General features: G+C 38.8%; 1 long non-coding RNA gene across 1 annotated transcript; it reads right to left on the bottom strand.

Moving 5' to 3' along the window:
- Positions 1 to 421: 421 nt before the first annotated feature.
- LOC117487143 lies at positions 422 to 1,863 on the bottom strand. Its single transcript, XR_004556352.1, has 3 exons — positions 1,762 to 1,863; positions 1,557 to 1,686; positions 422 to 580 (listed from the first exon to the last, which is right to left on the bottom strand). It is a non-coding gene; the product is annotated as an uncharacterized LOC117487143 (long non-coding RNA).
- Between the last annotated feature and the right edge of the window lie 3,637 nt (positions 1,864 to 5,500).

The raw sequence follows: 5,500 nt of genomic DNA, 5'->3' as shown, positions 1-5,500 counted from the left end.
CAATGCTGCAAAACACTCACACACAGCGGGGGGGGGGGGGTTATGATTACTATAATTTTCTACTTACCAATGTACTCGTTAAAAACAGCTTCTGGTTAAAAAAGCCCCCAACTTCTCCTTCACAGATTAAAACATGAGTCATTTTATTACCCTGTGAATTAGTTTCACATTAGGGACCAGTCAGATTTCTGAGGATGATTTTCTTAATTAACCAAATGAGGAATGATACAAAAAATATCTACTCTAAGTTTCTGACATGTTGTGTTTATGTCAGGGACTTCCTGATAATCCAAAGTGTATTTGTCTGTGTCTCTCTTTCTCACAACTTATTTCCTGTGTACTGTGAACGCTAAAAAAAAATCTACATATAATGAGGAAGGAGCTTTGATTACTAAGCGGAAGAAAAAGGGGAAGGGCGGAGAGAAAGCTGGGGGTAGAAAGATTTAAGGTAAGGCACGACAGTAATTGGAAAACACAACACTCATACCAACGAACTGTAGAGACCAGTTTAATAATCTGACGGAGGATCTCAGCATCGGACAGCAGCACCATGAAGAGGCTTCTGCTGCTCTTCCTCTCACTGATGACAGGTACAAAGATTACTTATACCCAATTGCTGATTTGGATCAAATAAACAGTTTTCAAGATATTCTGCATCAAGTTTGAGCTAATTTCTTTATTTTATTGATCATAAGTTGTTTAAAAGGGTGGTGGGGTTGGTGGAGCGCTTTGAGGGCTCCATTGTCTATTTTGCTGGATGGAAAGTGGAGGGCATCCTGCTGATAGACCAGTGTTTCCATCACTTATCATTGGTGAGAACTCAAATAATATAAAGTATATCAAGATATGTTTGACCAATTACCTTGATTTCTATACAGAGATAATATTGTAGGGTTCTGACTCTTGAGTCCAGAGAAGAGGTTATTTTTAATGGATTCATCTTTTCTCTCATTGTGTTTACATCACTTCTCATTGGCCGAGGAGATTCAATTACATTTTCTATCTCAATCAATCTGAACAGACCCACAAAACAATGCATTATGGGTCTTTGTATTGTACATTATTAGATACAGACATGAGACTTTCTCTTTAAGATCCAAATACCTGAAAATTAGGACTAACACTGACTGAAAGGCAGTACTGGAAGTTCTCTACTTTCATCCACATTTGTGGAACTTTATTTGAGTATTTTTCAGATTACAAGTTACTAAGTAAAGTAAATAAGGTAACAATTGATTTTCTAACAAATCATTCAAACTGAGTCCTCAGTCAAATATAACCTCAAGACACGACTGAACACGGATTACTGTCAAACTTGTATTAAAAGTTATCAAAATAAAAACAAATTAATATCATATTTAGCTTATAAGCTCTTTACTGAAAACATTGTACTGATGTTAGTCTTTTGTAATCATACATGTATATATGGTAAGTACATTAAATATTCTTTCATCAGTTAAATGCAACATACTTATAAATCGAGAAACAGTTTTTATTTAAGTTTTAGTAATACCCAGCAGTATTTGAATCAGCACAAAACATAAATTAATACACACCTTCCTCCAGCCCTTCCTCCACGTCCATGCTGTCTTCCTCCTCCTCTTCATCGTCATAGTTGTAGTTCGGGTCAAAGGTCATGAACTTAAGGCAAAGCTTTGTCACCGTGGCAACATCTCCTTTGGACAGCTGTCAATCAACGGAAACAACATGAAGGTCAGTGTGTGTGTGTGTGTGTGTGTGTGTGTGTGTGTGTGTGTGTACCTGCGTGTAAAGGCTTCAAAGGCCTGGAAACAGTACTCTCTCAGCTCGTCGTCCTCCACGTCCGTGAACTTCAACACCATCGGGATTAACTTCCACACACACACACACACACACACACACACACACACACACACACACACACACACACACACACACACACACACACACACACACACACACACACACACACCACACACACACACACACACACACACACACACACACACACACACACACACACACACACACACACACACACACACACACCACACACACACACACACACACACACACACACAACACACACACACACACACACACACACACACACACACACACACACACACACACACACACACACACACACACACACACACACACACACACACACACACACACACACACACACACACACACACACACACACACACGTGTGTGTGTTTGTGAGGTTGTGTGTTTCCATGGCGACGTGGTGCATGCAGTAAACGCTGTGTCTGCTTGTGGCAATGTTAATTCAACTAATATGGCTGAGTGGAGAAACACATCCAGCCTACTGATGAGGAGGAGGATCTGAAACACAGAGGAAGGGCAGGACACAAGGCTGCAAGGAAGGAGGGGATAAGGAAGGATGAGGAGGAAATGAAGTGTGCAGGGTGAGACGGGAACACATTGAAATAAAACACCTGAAGTACCGACTCAGCAACATGACTGAGCTCGGTGTGTTTTTACTCCAACAATTCAATTTCCTGCACAGCCAGTATTCAGTGAATGTGACTGAAATGTATTAATTGCATACAGGGTGACATATGTGATGGATACACACTGTGTTTCAGGATTAAATCCCTCCATACTAGTTGTTAACACACATGGTGGTGTTAGGCGTGCAGATACAGGTCCTTGAAACAAATCATGTTTTTGATTCAATTTCAAAAGGGAGACACACAGTTTCTGATCTGATGCAAGAAATCAGATATCAGAGCCTTTCTGAAACTGGAGCAGGACTTGTAATTTCCCCCTTTGGCATATCAGAAAACAACAGAGTAGTTAGCAGGGATGCAAACTCATCAGGTATGAAAAAGGTGACAAGGATCCGAGCCCCCCGACCCCACGGAATATCGGCTTTAAAATGAGGAATAACAGGATGTTAGCAGTCAGAACAACTAAAGCAGTTAATAATAACAGAAACGCCAAAGAGTCACATCTAATAGAAATGTATAAAAGCATTTATTTGAATTGTGTAGCAGTCAGTTTATAATGTTGGCAGCAATGTTGAGCATTTTGAAAATGTATTTTCATGCCTCTGTGCAAGGCTTAGTCTTTCTATCTGTATAGCCAGTGGTGTAAAGTAAGTTCATAAACTCAAGTACTATACTTGGGTACAATTTTGAGATACTTGTACTTTATTTAAGTATTTCAATGTGTTGCTACTTTGTTCTTCTACTCCTCTACAGTTCAGAGGTAAATTGTGTACTTCTACTCCACTCCATGTATTTAATACCTTTAGTTACTTCACAGATGTGGATGAATGATGTGAAATATAACCAAGTGTTAAATCAGACTTTAGTTCCACCTGGAGTAAATCCACAAGCTACCCTGCAGTATACAAAGTCATTCAAACTAGCTGCACCTTTACCAGCTTTGAGAACACTTTCATGATCAATCATTATAAAACATATCATATATATTATTCTGAAATGGACCAATCTGCACAATGACTACTTTTACTGTCGCTACTTTCACTATATTTTGATGAGAATACTTTTATACTTTCACTTGAGGAACATTTTGAATGCAGTACTTTTACTGTAACAGAGTATTCCTACACTCTGGTACTTCTACTTTTACGAACAAGATCTGAGTACTTCTACTTTTACTCAAGTACAAGACCTGAGTACTTCTACTTTTACTCAAGTACAAGACCTGAGTACTTCTACTTTTACTCAAGTACAAGACCTGAGTACTTCTACTTTTACTCAAGTACAAGATCTGAGTACTTCTACTTTTACAAACAAGACCTGAGTACTTCTACTTTTACTCTAGTACAAGATCTGAGTACTTCTACTTTTACTCAAGTACAAGATATATACTTATACCACCTCCGTTTATAGCCACGCGTGAGGTTTAGATTATTTCCCTGTCTCAATCCAAATGGAACTGTATGAAATAAAAAGGCACATTTGTCTTGTAGTAAATAAAAAGGGCGACCTGGAGCCAATCCTGCAATTTCCCCACAAGTGAAAGGCATGCTGAAGACCCAACCCCTGCAGGGGGGTCTGGGGGGATTTTTTAAAATACTAACATAAAATACACATTCTGGTACTCTCTTGAGAAGAAAAATAAATACATCTATTACTACACATTTAAAAAAATGAATGCCATTTTAGTTTTGTGTTACTTTGTTCTGAAAGCTGAACCTGCTGCTCCTCACAGAGAGAAGAGGGAAGAGGCTGTGTGAATTACTTTACATTGTGGATAAGGGTGGATAGCCCCCATTGTTCTGTGTGTCAAAATGAAAGACAGCCCACACACCTATCAATCATCAAACCGTGGGGTCTTATTTCATTACGTGTTGATTTCTATCAACACGTAGTGTTGTATCGATGTATAGAGATGTACTACCGCAAAAGTATTCTCCGTCGGGACTTCCTGCAACAACACCACGCCGTTATCGTGATTCTGATTGGCCAGAAGACATTATCAAAGATGTTTTATTGAGAAGACGATCACTACGTGACAAAAAATTTCAAAACCGTTTCTAGTCTTCGGTATTTCCAGACAAGTGGCTGCTGAAATCAATCTTACTAACTGCTGTCTGTGCAATTTACTCCGCGAGTTGGCGTACTTTATTTTGCTTACTTTAACATCATTTTTCATGGCGGGGCTAAGGTGGGGCTAAGCCATTTCTTGGTATGACTGTAGCCAAGGGTGTAACTTTGGTTTGAGAAGTGGGGGGGACACAAAACCGGGGTTCCTCCGCAATGAAATATTTTCTCAATTTAATTCCATTTCCTGCCTTTCTACAAATATATTAGGGACTATAGTGTTAACAAATCCAAGAAAAATGTGTAGTGTATATAATGAGTGTGCACACTTATCTAGTATCCTATCCATGTGAACCTGTTTTATTTGTGATTACCTGACATCCTCTAGGGGGGTCCGGGGGCATGCACCCCGGGAAGATTTGTTTCTTTAAATTGAAGTTGAATGCATCAATCTGGTGCACTTTGAGGGCAACATTAAGAGATTTATGGATACAGTTCTCAACACTCATATGAAACAGAACTGTATATATTTCAATAATCAAAAAGCCATTAGAATATGCTCACAAGCAATAACAAATCATTGATAAACTCCTCTCTCCTATCTTTATCTTACCTAGTCTGCATTTTTTCTTTTTATTTATGCATATTTGACTAATCACTCCCCTTTCAAACTGTGTTTTTTATTTTTGTACTGACCTATAGTACACATTGGAAGGATTTCTTAACTTATTTTATATACAACTATATATTACATAGATGGAAATATTTGTTTACATAGATGACCAAACCATTTGAGACCCACTGAGATAACTAGACTAAAGTTTACAACCTAATCACTCAGAGAGTCCTTTACCTCCCTGAGCTGACGTTATCTCTCTCAGTCCGACAGGAGAGGACTCTCCCTCTCCTTATTGTTGAAACAGCTTCTAATCTCCGTTAGCTCCGAGCTAGCACCAGATGCTTTTTTTTTTTTTTCT

The sequence above is a fragment of the Trematomus bernacchii genome, unplaced genomic scaffold (genome assembly GCF_902827165.1).
Source record: "Trematomus bernacchii unplaced genomic scaffold, fTreBer1.1, whole genome shotgun sequence".
NCBI lineage: Eukaryota > Metazoa > Chordata > Actinopteri > Perciformes > Nototheniidae > Trematomus > Trematomus bernacchii.
Note: the sequence above shows the minus strand (reverse complement) of the source record. Positions and strands in the feature narration are given on the sequence as shown.